This window comes from Mustela lutreola, chromosome 7 (genome assembly GCF_030435805.1).
Source record: "Mustela lutreola isolate mMusLut2 chromosome 7, mMusLut2.pri, whole genome shotgun sequence".
Taxonomy (NCBI): Eukaryota; Metazoa; Chordata; class Mammalia; order Carnivora; family Mustelidae; genus Mustela; species Mustela lutreola.
The window spans coordinates 111,245,370-111,262,047 of record NC_081296.1 but is presented as its reverse complement, the minus strand read 5'-3'; positions in this window follow the sequence as shown (position 1 = coordinate 111,262,047).

Sequence of the window (16,678 nt, the reverse complement as noted above, 5' to 3'; positions counted from 1 at the left end):
GGAAATTTAATGGAATTTTAAAAGATGGGAGGAGAGGGAATAGTTACGGGTTAAAAGAGACTTAGGAGGCGGAGGAGTCAAGATGGCGGAGAAGCAGAATATCGACCACTTTCTGAAAGGTAGGACCGGTGGAGAAGTGAATCCAAAGTGATGGGAAGATAGACCACAGGAGGAGGGGCCGGCTCCTGGCAAGCAGTGGATCAATGAAGCACTAAATCAGGACTTTTAAAAGTCTGTTCCGCTGAAGGACATCGCTTCAGAGGCTAAACCGGGATGAAGCCCACGCGGGGTCAGCGTGGCCCCAAGTCCTGCAGGATCACAGAAGGATCGGGGGTATCTGAGTGTGATAGAGCCTGCAGGTATTCGAGTGGGGAAGCTGACTACAGAGATAGAGCTGAGGAGTGAGCTCTCACTTTGGGGGTTACCTTGAACTGGTCGCAGCCTGGGTGAGCTTGGAGCATGGCCAGAGACCAGGGAGATGGGAGTGATTGAGCGCTTTTCTCTGAGGGTGCACTGAGGAGTGGGGTCCTGAGCTCTCGGCTCCTCAGGGCCAGAGATTGGGAGGCCACCATTTTCATTCCCATCCTCCGGAACTCTACGGAAAGCGCTCAGGGAACAAAAGCCTCCAAAAGTGAACCCAAACAGTTTACTTAGCCCAGCCTCTGGTAAAGGGGGTGCAATTCTGCCTGGGGCAAAGACACTTGAGAATCACTACAACAGGCCCCTCCCAGAAGATCAACAAGAAATCCAGCCAAGACCAAGTTCACTTACCAAGTAGAGCAGCGGAATTCCAGTGGAGGAGAAAGCAAAACACAGAACTCATGGCTTTCTCCCCATGATTCTTTAGTCTTGCAGTTAATTTAATTTTTTTTAATTTAATTTTTTTTCTTCTGCTAAATTTTTTTAACTTTTATCCTTTTCTTTTTAAAAATTTTTAACTAGTTTATCTTAAAAATACCTTTCATAAAAAATAATAATAATCTTTTTTGAACCATCATTATTATAGACATATTTTATCCTTCATTGTATTTAACTTTATTTTTTGTATACACATAGGATTTTTTTCTTCTAAAAATTTTGGGGTACAACTTCTTCTAATAGATCAAAATATACCCAAAATCTAGCTCCGGGCTTGTTCTAGTCTCCAGCCTGAGCAAATTATTCCACTTTCTTTTCTTTATTCTCCCAACCACCTTACTTTATCAACTCCTTTTTAAGAAATTAAAAAAAATTTTTTTTTCATCTTTACAGGCATATTCCATCCCTTTGTTGTGCTTACTCTTATATATGTTTTTCATTATTTAAAATTTTGGGAGGTAGTTTCTTCTAAGAGACCAAAATACTCCCAAAATTCAGTGGGTGACCCTGTTCTAGTCACCAGTCTAATATATATTTTTTTTCTTTTTTACATTTTTTCTTTATTTGTTTTCTGTTTTTAATTTTTTTTTTCTGAACTTCTTTTTATCCCCTTTCTCCCCCCCACCCCACGATTTGGGGTCTCTTCTGATTTGGTTAAAGCACATTTTCCTGGGGTCTTTGCCACCCTTTTAGTATTTTATTTGCTCCTTCATATACTCTTATCTGGACAAAGGCGGAAACACTCACCGCAAAAAAAAGAGCAAGAGGCAGTACTGAAGGCTAGGGACCTAATCAATACAGACATTGGTAATATGTCAGATCTGGAGTTCAAAATGACAAAATTCAAGGTTCTAGCCGGGCTCGAAAAAGGCATGGAAAATATTAGAAAAACCCTCTCTGGAGAGATAAAAGCCCTTTCTGGAGAAATAAAAGAACTAAAATCTAACCAAGTTGAAATTTAAAAAGCTATTAATGAGGTACAATTAAAAATGGAGGCTCTTAATGCTAGGATAAATGAGGCAGAAGAAAGAATTGGTGATATAGAAGACCAAATGACAGAGAATAAAGAAGCTAAGCAAAAGAGGGACAAACAGCTACTGGACCATGAGGGGAGAATTCAAGAGATAAGTGACACCATAAGATGAAACAACATTGGAATAATTGGGATCCCAGAAGAAGAAGAAAGAGAGGGGCGAGCAGAAGGTATATTGGAGAGAATTATTGTAGAGGATTTCCCTAATACGGCAAAGGGAACAAGCATCAAAATCCAGGAGGTGCAGAGAACTCCCCTCAAAATCAACAAGAATAGGTCCAAACCCATCACCTAATAGTAAAATTTATAAGTCTTAATGACAAAGAGAAAATCCTGAAAGCAGCCTGGGAAAAGAAGTCTGTAACATACAATGGTTAAAAATATTAGATTGGCTGCAGAATTATCCACAGAGACCTGGCAGGCCAGAAAGAACTGGCATGATATATTCAGAGCACTAAATGAGAAAAACATGCAGCCAAGAATACTATATCCAGCTAGGCTATCATTGAAAATAGAGGGAGAGATAAAAAGCTTCCAGGACAAACGAAAACTGAAAGAATTTGAAAACACCAAACCAGCTCTACAGAAAATATTGAAAGGGGTCCTCTAAGCAAAGAGAGCTTAAAAGTAGCAGATCAGAAAGGAGAGACAATATACAGTAACAGTTGCCTTACAGGCAATACAATGTCACTAAATTCATATCTCTCAATAGTTACCCTGAATGTTAATGGGCTAAATGTCCCAATCAAAAGACACAGGGTATCAGAATGGATAAAAAAACAAAACCCATCAATATTTTGTCTACAAGAAACTCATTTTAGACCCAAAGACACCTCCAGATTTAAAGTGAGGGGGTTGAAAACAGTTTACCATGCTAATGGACATCAGAAGAAAGCTGGGGTGGCAATCCTTATATCAGATAAATTATATTTTAAGCCAAAAACTATAATAAGAGATGAGGAAGGATACTATATCATACTCAAAGGGTCTGTCCAACAAGAAGATCTAAAAATTTTAAATATCTATGCCCCTCACATGGGACCAGCCAACTATATAAACCAATTAATAACAAAATCAAAGAAACACATCAACAGTAATACAATAGTAGGGGACTTTAACACTCCCCTCACTGAAATGGACAGATCATCCAAGCAAAAGATCAACGAGGATATAAAGGCCTTAAATGACACACTGAACCAGATGGACATCACAGATATATTCAGAATATTTCATCCCAAAGCAACAGAATACACATTCTTCTCTAGTGCACATGGAACATTCTCCAGAATAGATCACATCCTGAGTCATAAATCAGGTCTCAGCCAGTATCAAAAGATTGGAATCATTCCCTGCATATTTTCAGACCACAATGCTCTGAAGCTAGAACTCAATCACAAGAGGAAATTTGTAAAGAACCCAAATACATGGAGACTAAATAGCATCCTTCTAAAGAATGAGTGGGTCAACCAGGAAATTAAAGAAGAATTGAAAAAATTCATGGAAATAAATGATAATGAAAACACAACAGTTCAAAATCTGTGGGACACAACAAAGGCAGTCCTGAGAGGAAAATATATAGCGGTACAAGCCTTTCTCAAGAAACAAGAAAGGTCTCAAATACACAACCTAACCCTACACCTAAAGGAGCTGGAGAAGGAACAACAAAGAAAGCCTAAACCCAGCAGGAGAAGAGAAATAATAAAGATCAGAGCAGAAATCAATGAAATTGATAAAAAAAAAAAAGAACAAATCAATGAAACTAGGAGCTGGTTCTTTGAAAGAATTAATAAGATCGATAAACCCCTGGCCAGACTTATCAAAAAGAAAAGAGAAAGGATGCAAATAAATAAAATCATGAATGAAAGAGGAGAGATCACAACCAATACCAAAGAAATACAAACAATTATAAGAACATACTATGAGCAACTCTACACCAACAAATTTGACAATCTGGAAGAAATGGATGCATTCCTAGAGACATATAAACTACCACAATTGAACCTGGAAGAAAAAGAAAATCTGAACAGACCCATCACCAGTAAGGAGATTGAAACAGTCATCAAAAATCTCCAAACAAACAAAAGCCCAGGGCCAGATGGCTTCCCGGGGGAATTCTACCAAACATTTAAAGAAGAATGAATTCCTATTCTCCTGACACTGTTCCAAAAAATAGAAATGGAAGGAAAACTTCCAAACTCATTTTATGAGGCCAGCATCACCTTGATCCCCAAACCAGACAAGAATCCCATCGAAAAAGAGAATTACAGACCAGTATCCTTGATGAACACAGATGCAAAAATTCTCACCAAAATACTAGCCATTAGGATTCAACAGTACATTAAAAGGATCATTCACCACGACCAAGTGGGATTTATTCCAGGGCTGCAAGATTGGTTAAACATCCGCAAATCAATCAATGTGATACAACACGTTAATAAGAGAAAGAACAAGAACCATATGATACTCTCAATAGATGCTGAAAAAGCATTTGACAAAGTACAGCATCCCTTCCTGATCAAAACTCTTTAAAGTGTAGGGATAGAGGGCACATACCTCAATATCATCAAAGCCATCTATGAAAAACCCACCATATATATCATTCTCAATGGAAAAAAACTGAAAACTTTTCCTCTAAGGTCAGGAACATGGCAGGGATGTCCATTATCACCACTGCTATTCAACATAGTACTAGAAGTCCTAGCCTCAGCAATCAGACAACAAAAGGAAATTAAAGGTATCCAAATCAGCAAAGAAGAAGTCAAACTATCACTCTTTGCAGATGATATGATACTATGTGTGGAAAACCCAAAAGACTCCACTCGAAAACTGCTAGAACTTGTACAGTAATTTAGTAAAGTGTCAGGATATAAAATCAATGCACAAAAATCAGTTGCATATCTTTACACCAACAATAAGACAGAAGAAAGAGAAATTAAGGAGTCAATTCCATTTACAATTGCACCCCAAACCATAAGATACCTAGGAATAAACCTAACCAAAGAGGCAAAGAATCTATACTCAGAAAACTATAAAGTACTCATAAAAGAAATTGAGGAAGACACAAAGAAATGGAAAAATGTTCCATGCTCCTGGATTAGAAGAACAAATATTGCGGAAAATGTCTATGCTATGCTACCTAAAGCAATCTATACATTTAATGCAATCCCTATCAAAATCCCACCCATTTTTTCAAGGAAATGGAACAAATGATCCTAAAATTTATATGGAACCAGAAAGGACCTTGAATAGCCAAAGGAATATTGAAAAAGAAGGCCAAAGTTGGTGGCATCACAATACTAGACTTCAAGCTCTATTACAAAGCTGTCATCATCAAGACAGTATGGTACTGGCACAAAAACAGACACATAGATCAATGGAACAGAATAGAAAGCCCAGAAATAGACCCTCAACTCTATGGTCAACTAATCTTCGACAAAGCAGGAAAGAATGTCCAATGGAAAAAAGACAGCCACTTCAACAAATGGTGTTGGGAAAATTGGACAGCCACATGCAGAAAAATGAAATTGGACCATTTCCTTACACCATATACAAAAATAGACTCAAAATGGATGAAGGACCTCAATGTGAGAAAGGAATCCATCAAAATCCTTGAGGAGAACACAGGCAGCAACCTCTTCGACCTCAGCCACAGCAACTTCTTCCTAGGAACATTGCCAAAGGCAAGGGAAACAAGGGCAAAAATTAACTATTGGGATTTCATCAAGATCAAAAGCTTGCACAGCAAAGGAAACAGTTAACAAAACCAAAAGACAACTGACAGAATGGGAGAAGATATTTGCAAACGACATATCAGATAAAGGGCTAGCGTCCAAAATCTATAAAGAACTTAGCAAACTCAACACCCAAAGAACAAATAACCCAATCAAGAAATGGGCAGAGGACAAGAACAGATATTTCTGCAAAGAAGACATCCAGATGGCCAACAGACACATGAAAAAATGCTCCACATCACTCGGCATCAGTGAAATACAAATCAAAACCACAATGAGATACCACCTCCCACCAGTCAGAATGGCTAAAATTAACAAGTCAGGAAATGATAGATGCTGGCGAGGATGTGGAGAAAGGGGAACCCTCCTACACTGTTGATGGGAATGCAAGCTGGTGCAACCACTCTGGAAAACAACATGGAGGTTCCTCAAAAAGTTTAAAATAGAGCTACACTATGACCCAGCAATCGCACTACTGGGTATTTACCCTAAAGATACAAACGTAGTGATCCGAAGGGGCACGTGCACCCGGATGTTTATAGCAACAATGTCCACAATAGCCAAACTATGGAAAGAACCTATATCAACAGATGAATGGATAAAAAAGATGTGGTATATATACACAATGGAATACTATGCAGCCATCAAAAGAAATGAAATCTTGCTATTTGCGACTACTTGGATGGAACTAGAGGGTATCATGCTTAGTGAAATAAGTCAATCCGAGAAAGACAACTATCATATGATCTCCCTGATATGAGGAAGTGGAGATGCAACATGGGGTGGGGGGTAGGAAAAGAATAAATGAAACAAGATGAGATCAGGAGGGAGACAAACCATAAGTGACTCAATCTCACAAAACAAACTGAGGGTTGCTGAGGGGACGGGGGTCGAGAAAGGGGGGTGGGGTTATGGACATTGGGGAGGGTATGTGCTATGGTGAGTGCTGTGAATTGTGTAAACCTGGAGATTCACAGACCTGTACCCCTGGGGATAAAAATACGTTAAATGTTTATAAAAAATTTTTTTTAATTAAATTAAAAAAAGAGAGAGAGACTCAGGAAACAATGCCACATGTGGACCTTGTTTGATCCTAACTTTAGGTTCATTTAGTGAACCAAAGCTTTGAGCATGGATGGGGAATTATATATGATTAAATTTACATGAAAGTATTATAATTGTTAGGGGTTATGTTTGTGTGTTAATTACTGAACTATTTATGGACAAAATGATATGATGTCCACATTTGCTTTAAATTACTTCACCACCAACACCACCAACAACAAAAGTGGAGGAGAAAGACAGAACAAGCTTGGCAAGAGTGGTTAGTTGGTAAAGCTGGTGACAGTGGATGAAAGTTCATAATACTATTTTTGCCTATTTAATTTTGAAAGTTTCTATTTAAAATTAAGTAAATAAAACTATGGAAGAGTGAAAAAGGCAAAAACAAAAACAAAGTGGGAGAAATAAGTTATAAGCGTAAAAGGTGGTAGGGGGGCATGGCAGAATTGCTCTAACTTAGACTTTAGTGGAACATCTCAGATCTTCGGCAAGCCTGCTCTTCCAGAGAATGACTTTCATCTTTTCCTTTTCAATGTAGAATAGTTTATACCTTTTGCGCAGTGAGAAGACAGAATTCCTATGGCAAAACAAAAAGTGAGATGGCTGAAGGAAAGTAGGGAGAAATAGAAGAAGGAAGAGAGAGAAAGATAAAGATACAGATGTATCCTTATCCTTATCCATGGATTTTATAGTCTAGTGGAGGAGATATCCATTAACACAATAGTCATGCACATGACTGTTTAACCAAAAATGGAGATAAATGTCATGAAGTTAAAGAGGAAATTTCTATCAAAACAAACAGCGCAAGAACTTGTGAGCCAAAGATGCCAACTCTCCCTAAGGAAGTGACCCTTGCTGGTGTTGAGATCTGAAGAATAAGTGAATATTACACAGACAAAACAGTTAGGGGAAAGCTATTTAGGACAGTTAAGAGAGAAGTCCTTGACCTTGCGATTCTTTTTTTTTTTTTTTTTTTAAGATCTTATTTATTTGACAGAGAGATAAATCACAAGAAGGCAGAGAGGCAGGCAGAGAGAGAGAGGGAAGTAGGCTCTCTACTGAGCAGAGAGCCTGATGCGGGACTCGACCCCAGGACCCCGAGATCATGACTTGAGCCAAAGGCAGAGGCCTAACCAACTGAGCCACCCAGGCACCCCTTAGACCTTGCGGTTCTAAGGGGAGAATACATTGCAGGGGGCACCAGCATATATAAAGGAGGGAGACCCTAGGGGACTCTTAAGGCAGCCCTACTAGAAATGATGACGGCTTACATTGGAATGGTGACAATGGAGATGGAGAGAAGTGGACTAATTGGGCAGGTATTTATGAGTAAAATTAGTCCAGCTTGGTGATGAATTAGATAAGATTATGGATATAGATGTTTCCTATTCTTGGTATTATTTCTGTGGTACCCCCCCAAAGCATGGAGTTTTAGGGGCTGCTGTGCTAGCGCACCCCTGGATGGGTTGAGTTGCAGGGTGCCAGGAAAAGGGACAATGAATTAGATGGATCCAAGTACTTTACACAAAATCTGGGAGACTACTGGGAGAGAGCTGGGGGCTACTGTCTAATCTCTAAACATCCCCACCTACCACACTCACACACATTCACTCCTACTGCCAGGCTCTGAAGAAAGAATTGCTTGATGTCAGGAGCACTGGCTTGGGTTCTGGTTCTGGCTCTTACAAGCAGGGAGATGGTCAGTTCAAGTTTCTGAGTCATGAATGAAAGTGCTGCCATTGAGGTCTAAGGACCATGGGACTCTTGACTCCTCTAATGGGCACTGAGCTGATATGTTGAGAGGAAGAAGCTGATGGAGGTGGGGGGTATCCAAAGTAGCACTTTAGATCTGGAGGTCATGAGCTCTGCAGTAATCCTTGGAGGGCAAGCCGGTCTTGTCTTGTGAAGTCACCCACATGGTCCTTTTTATTGTACAAATGTAAAGGAAGAAAACCCTCTATAAAATATTTCCACTTCAGAAAAGGATCTTCACTCTCACTTTGCATAACCGAAGCCCACTCTACCATGAGAGGGCAAGATCCAGGATTATAGCAGACAAGAATCTACTCTTTTCTCTAATGATTATAGACATGGGGGAGGAGAGAAGGAGGCTAGTGTCGATGTTCCCAATTTGCATGAGTCCTACCGTTAGGCTGACTTTCATCCACGACCGTGTCTGTTTTCCTCCATAGTATCCCTTGGAAAAGAAAAATAAAGTCAAAACACAAGACATTGTGCAATACACTGTTCATTGCACAAAGCACTGGATTTAAAGACAAAAGACCAAGAGTCAAAACTCTTTATGTCCACTTACTAGCTGTGTGATCATGCACGAACTTCATACTCTCTGCACCTTCCTCTCCTCATCTGTGGAACTGTGATAATAAAGTCACCTCACCAGGTCATTTATGATGATTGAATGCAACACTGTGAAAGCACTCAGCATAAATGATTTAGAAAGTGATGATGGATAGTTGCTTTCTTTCTGCTGAAGATGGTAATTTTTTCAATCATCTGTCCTTGTGCAAGGGAGAAAACCAAAGAAAGGAAAAAGACTTTAACCGGGATTATGTGTCATGTGTATGCAGTCCGTCTCCAGTCACTTCTGAGTGTCAGTTAATAGAAACACTAGCCTGCCAAAACCAAAGGCCTGAAAGCCTGATGGACAGCACGCTGGAGCTCTCCCTGGTCGACCAAGGTTCTGGCTTTGATGCCACCCTTGTCGGACCAACATAGCGCAGCCTTGACACATGAATGTTGATGAACAAACTGATACATTTGTCCTGTGATTATAGATGCTGGAAGCCAATGTTCATCCCACTGATAGACTTGTTGACTGTGAAAGCTTGCATGGATCCTCATGAAAAAGGACTTCCACCACCTCCATTTTGACCCCAGACTTTCTAATTGATTAAGTTCTTCTTTCCAGCCCATCTCTAACTCAGGCAAAAGTCTCTTCAGACAGAGCATCTCCTGATGGGACCAGAAACTACCCCTTCACACAATAAGGACTGAGCTAACCAGCAAGACCCTGTGTAACTGAGCCCAAGACAGTGATCAACTTGACCTTCACACCCACCTGCACGTATCCACCGACCTTTGTCCCACATTTTCCTCATGTAAACCTGGAAGTATTTTTGGCACTTTGGTGGCAGGCTTTGAGATGCTAGTCTGCTGTCTTCCTGGTGTTGGCCTCACCAAACTAATTCATATATATATATATGACCTCTTTCCAGCAGTGTTCAAATATACTAAAGGATTTCTCTTCTTTGTTTTTTTAAAAGATTTTATTTTATTTATATATTTGACAGAGAGATAGACATCACAAGTAGGCAGAGCAGTAGGCAGAGGGAGAGGGGAAGCAGGCTCCCCGCTGAGCAGACAACCTGTTGTGGGGCTTGATCCCAGGACCCTGCAATCATGACCTGAGCCAAAGGCAGAGGCTCAACTGAGCCACCTAGGTGCCCCTAACTCCCTCTTTTCTTTCACCAATGCTCATTTCTCTGTCTTTGGATTTTGTCAGCAGAAAAGTGGCTGAATGTGGTCTGGTTGGGATTCCCAGAACAACCCTGCCCCTCGGCTATACTAATGACCAATTCTACCTTACACATGACTACCTATGATCAACTACAGCTTCTAAACTAGAATTCTCCTGCACCTGAGTGAAAACATGCTAATTCAGTGTTTCTCAAGTTGTGGTCTCTGAGCCCACTTGCTCCTGAAACTTCTGGGGATCTCATTAAAAAGGAGGCAGTCCCCAGCGCTACTGAATCAGAATCTCTGGGTGGGGGCTCAGGGACCCGCACTGTTGCCATCACCACAAGAGTTTGGATGCTCATTGAAGATTAAGGACTGGTTAACCGATCTCATTGAGACCACTAAGGCTTCAAGAGCTATATATAATAGATGATACCTTAAGCCAGAACAGTGTTTAAGTATATTGAAGTGCTGAATTCCAAAATAGTGATTATAATTTTAGAAATGTGTGCACTCTGAGATGTGTCAACTGGTGGCAAAATCTAATTTTTGGTATTTTACCTACATTAATCAAACACATTGGTTGCACTGAAATGGGCAGATTTGTCCAGAAGGTAATAAAAATGACTGACTAATGGCTTCAATATGGTGTTATATCAGCCTCTCATAATAAGAATAAGTGCAGTAGATAACCACCCACTAAGTCAATCATTAGCTCTAACAACTGAACATGAACCTTCACTTCAGGCTTTTACTTGTTTGCCTTGAACTTAGAATCAGGTTTAAGAAGGAAAAACATTTTACTTTACACCGAGGAGCAGAACTTCCACTTCAGGCTTCATTGAAGAAAATAAATATACCTTCTCTTACCTGCCATTTCCTGTAGTGGAGGTAAAAATTTGGTCAGCAGGTCTAGAGCCAAAGAGACTCATGGTGTGGTTGAGACATTACACACTGGAGAATTGACCAACTATGTAAATGTATTGAGACTAATGGGAGCCAGGTTTTTCAGTGATGGAGAAGGAAGTTCAAACCGGTAAGAGAAGAAAGGATAAGCCCTGTGTTGTTGGATTGGAATTGAAGGTTTCAGTGTAAATTCATGGTTTTTAGGATATAGAGATATATGGAGAGATGGATGGATGGATGGATGGATGGATGGATGGATGGATGAATAGATGTGTGTAGGTGCAAGTGTGTCATATTTCCTAGTCTGCTGAGAAGTCCTAAAAGCAATGATATTCTAGTACCAAAGAGTGCCAGGTTCATGGTTTCTAAATTCCATTCTCCTCTAAAAGAATCCAGGACTCTTTATTTAAAGAAATGACTGCTTCCAGGATTGTTGCAGGAAAAGAGCAGTGAGCCTAGAACATCGTGTGGTGCCAGAAAGCAAAGAAGTGCTCAAGAAATGCAGCAGGCAAGTCCAAAGGACCCGGAAGATAAGCTTGAGAGGTTAATAAATAATAATAGGAACCTATTTTAACACACTGAACAAAATAGAAGTCCATGAGTCCATATGGATATAAATACATTAATATATAAATAAATGAAAGGAAATGAAAAGCTCTACCTCATAAGAGGATTCCAAATAAGAAATATAGAGGAATAATAGAATTAGAGAATCACCATTTGGCAACCGTCATGGTATTAATTGATTTAATCATGAATCATCAATGGATGGGAAAACTAGTGAATGAAAATTTGATGAGGAACATAATATTTAGATAATCTCAAAGCATCTCTCCACAAAATGTTTATTCCTTGCTTATTACTAGATAAGTGAGTAATAGCTACTAAGTTTATGATAAAGTAATCACCCAGATATCATCTTAATCAAGTGACAAAAGGGAGCAACAACAGTAATAGGACGAATAAATACTATGTACCTCCCGATATTACACATCACTTTGGTAGTGTTCCTGCCAGAAATGGATAATCTGATCCAAAGGTGGGGAAACACCAAAGGAAACCAAATTGTGAAATATTTTACAGAGTCAGTTTTTAAAACTGTCAATGTTGTAAAAGATAAAGAAAGACTAGGGTACTGTTCTGGATTGAGGGAGATTTAAAGAAATGAAAGCGAAATATTACACATGATCCTAGATTGGATCTTGGACCTATAAAAGATATCACTGGGTCATTACTGGGACAATCAGCAAATTTTTAGTGAGGCCTGTGGATTAGATGATAGTATTATTTAGCATCAATTTCTTGTGGTTATATAAAAAGAGCCTTTATTTTTAGGAAATACACGTTGAAGTATTCAGAGACAAGGGGGGCTCATATCTACAACTCTCAAATGGTTTAGAAAAAAAACTAAGGAATGCCCATGGGAGAGGAAATGATAAGGCAAAAGTCGTAAAATGTTAATGTAGAGGAAGTAAAACTTGTCATTTATGTTGTTATGTTCTTTCCCTGGGGCCTGCATATGAAGCTGACCAAAGACAGATTAACAGAAGAAAAGGATTTATCCATGTACACTTGGGAGCAAGCAAAAGAAGTACCTGGCTTCTTAAATTGTTTTAATGAGAAGATTATATACCTAGATAGAGGGAAAAAGAAAGAAACACTTTTCTGGGAAGAATGAATAGTTTTCTTTAGGAAAGCCAAAAGAGTTTTTAGGAGAACAATTGAAAGATAAGAAAGTGATAGTGTTTGTCTATAGAGGTATGAATGGTCTTTCTGTCTCCCTTGGGGCCATAAAACTCCTCAGAGAAGGAATTTGGGGAAGGCTTTATTCATGTTTTCCCCTCAGGGAGTAGATCTTCCCAAAAGGAGGAATTTATGGTAGCTTTGTTTTCCAGAAATTGCTGCTTTTAGTCAGATAAGGAAAGCCCCAAGAAGGTTCCTTCCTGCATTTCTTGATTCTCAAATATCTTGAGCTTGAAATAATCTTTATACTAACTCTGAGATTCTGAGTGGTTCCCTACATTAACAATTGGGAAATCTTGGTGAAAGATATATGGGAGTCCTCTCTATGATCTGTTGTAAATTTTCTGTAAATTGAAATATTTCAAAATAAAGAGATTTTAAAGTAAGTTTACCCTAATCCCAGAAATTGGAAATGTCATTAAACAAAAAATGACATCCCAGTGACAACTCTGAAGGGTGGATTAAATATAAAAGGAAAGATTTAATTTCCATAAATAAGTGAGTAGTACACATCTATCCTTGAGGAGGAGAGCCCTATAAGGAACATTAGTAACTTAATCCAGGTGGAAGGAGATATTGTCTAGGATGTTCAGAGCTCTGCCTTAAGAAACGCAGCACTTCCCGTCAGAAGACAGATTTTGGCTGAGTATAGGATAACCCGGTAGCTGAAGGCTCTGAAGGTTACATCCCCCTTGCAAAGATGGCCCTTGTGTCCACAGTTCAATTCTCTTGCCCCAGTTCAACTCACATAACGTTCAGATCTTTACTGCTAAAACAATAAGTACTTGCTTTTTTATTTTGCTAAATCCAAGTCCTGATATTTTCCACTAATAATAATACAAGCTAGTCGCATGTATCAAATACTTACTCTGTGGCAGGCCCCCTGCCAAATATGTTACCTACGTTGTTTTATTTGAGCCTGCCTATTTCCCTGTGAAATGAGGACTATCATTATTCTCTTCATGTTGCAGAAAAGGAAACCAGATGCTCTGAGTGATTAAAGCCTCCAGGTCACAGAGTTGATAAGCAGCTGCATCTGGGTTTGAACCCAGGCTTTCTAATATCAAAGCCCATACAATTAACCACAAGACAAGATGCTGTGTGCTATGCCTCCACATTCTCTGGTTTGCTCTAGACTCCAGTTTATAGTAATAACTCAGGGTCAAGATTCTATGCCAAATATACCATCTCGGTGAAGAGAGGTCCTGAGTTGCGCAGGTGAAAACCAATTTAAGGTAACCGTCTCAACTCAAACCCAAAAGAGAAGGGAAGTGCTCAGCAAATAAGAGTTACCTTAGGTCAGAGCTAACTCCAGTACTGCCAGTGCCTCTAGTTGCCTCATTGCCATGGCCAACTGGCAAGTGTTTAGCTATCTTTAGCTGGCTTTGGTTAAAAGGCAGGCAGAAGAGGTTGTTTATAAGAGATACTGAAGAATACTTACCACCATTTTAAATTCATTTTTCTCTGTGTTCTTTTCTTTGTTTCTTTGCTTGTTGGACGATTTGGGTTTTGTGGGTTTTTAAAAGATTTTATTAATTTATTTGACAGAGAGAGAATAGTGAGAGAGGGAATACAAGCAGTAGGGAGTGGCAGAGAGAGAAGCAGGCTTCCCCCTGAGGAGGGACCCTAATGTGGGGCTTGATCCTACTAGGATCATGGCCTGAGCCAAAGGCAGATGCTTAATGACTGAGCCACCCAGACACCCCATTTTCCTCTATATTCTTAGTTAGAGACTCTTGACTCAGCATTCTCTCTTCCTCAGCTGAGTGTTACATATGTCAAACAGCTTCTCCTGAACAGCAGCTACTAAAATAAAATGGGAGCATCCAAGAGCTAGGAGAAAACTGAAAGAAAATTATGATCCCCAACTCCTAGTTCCGTCCTAGCAGTTCTCAAGCTTTTTTTCTGTTCCTGTACACTACGGATGATATTTAAAATGTGACACATCTCCTTACACTTCTCCTGGAGGAACCCTCCTCAGTTTTCTTCCATTCAAGAAAGAATATCAGAATCACACTGAGCACAAGTGACATCATTATAAAGATGCCATTAACTCTATGAGAAAGAACAATTTTAAATATATACGTGTTAACTACTATCAGAAATAAGTCACAAGTAGCTATGGATGTGATATATATTATTTGTAAATATTCTAGATTAAATTTATTGCTGCCTATCCCCTCTTCTTTTACAATTATTTAATTTTACCTAGAATGCCACTGCAACACCATAGCACATCTGAGGGTAGTATAGCGGAAGCATGAAGCCTGTTAGAAATTTCTCGTATGCAAGAATTCATATCGTCCAGTCTGGATCTCTCCATCATCAGCTGGGAGACAAGTATGGTAAAGACTGAGATGTGGAAAGCAGGGCTGGGAATCTCTCTCTCTCACACACACACACACACACACATACACACACATACACACAGCTTTACTGAGGTATGACTGACAAAAATTATATATATTTAAGGTGTAACACTGGGTGTTTTGATATACATATAATGCCCGGTTTGAAACTGCTGACGGGGAAGAGGTCTTCTCGCTCCTTTCCTAGTTAATCTTTCAAAATTTGCCTTGCAGAGCTCTGATTCGCCACACATCTGACAGCTTCAAGTGTTCCCAGGTTTCCCGTTAGAATCTAGGGACTGTCCGCTGGGAGAATACAAATAGCCCCAGGACCACAGGCCTCGCATTAGCACTTTGTCTTCCCTTCCTTAGACGTCTGCCGGCTTGGACCTGACAGACTATTTGAGGTGAAAGGAGTGGAGGTTTTCTTCTACGGTGCCAGGTGCAATGTCTAGCACATAGTTTACGTGCTCAGTGAAGGTCGGATAACTAAATGATGTGTTCTAGTTGGGAACTGAAACATCTCTTCTAATGCCCGCAACAATCCACCACTCCTTTGGTGTTTGTGCTGCTGCATGATTTCCCAGTGCCTGCCCAATGAGGATTCATGGTCCATGCTCAGACTTGGGACTGAAAGGATTAAAATTACTTCCCAAGTATCCCTCTACCTGGGTATCCAAATACATAAGCTGGTAGTTAATTTAAGTAAATCCCTGAGGGGTTAGGGAAAAACAACAACTGTGAGGCTCACACAAACAGGTATGTGACCATTCAAAAGAGAATTCAGTACTTCCTAACCAAGTCAAAAATAAGATTGACGAGTACCTGGGTGGCTCAGTGGGTTAAGCCTCTGTCATGTTCTCAGGTCCTGGGTTGGAGCACCCATTGGGCTACCTGGTTGGTGGGGAGTCTGCTTCTCCCTCTCCCTCTGCTTCTCCTCCTGCTTGTGTTTTCTCTGTCAAATAAATAAAAAAATTAAAAAATATATATGGTACACACACACACACACACACACACACACACACACACAAACACACACACACACACACACAAGAGGTCAATCATATTTTCCCCCTGTCAAGGGAAACTAAACAAAAAGGCTGCCTACCTTTCAAAGTAGATGTAATGAATTTTGCTGACATTCATTTGGGAAAAAAATATCTTTGCAATATTTCTAAATGTCTTTTTGTAAAAAGTAAAATCATTCTGTATTAAAACTCATAATCCTCTACTTCAATCCACAAAATCTCTGCTAATATTCTCTCCCCTTCTCCTGCCTATGTAAATAACCAGACTGTTGGCCCCAGCTGGCTGGATCCCTTTTGCTTCCATCTATTTTTCTATATATAAAAATGACCCTGTTTTTTGGCCTTGATTCTCCTTGCTTTTGCTGGAAAGTGTATGTTCCTGTTCTTGGCTTCCCCAGCAAGTGGAGTGGAGAGCTGATTTGACACAGTTCTTTGGTTGAGGGAGACAGACGTTATCAGTGCAATATCAGGTGGCCAAGGAATGGCAAAGTT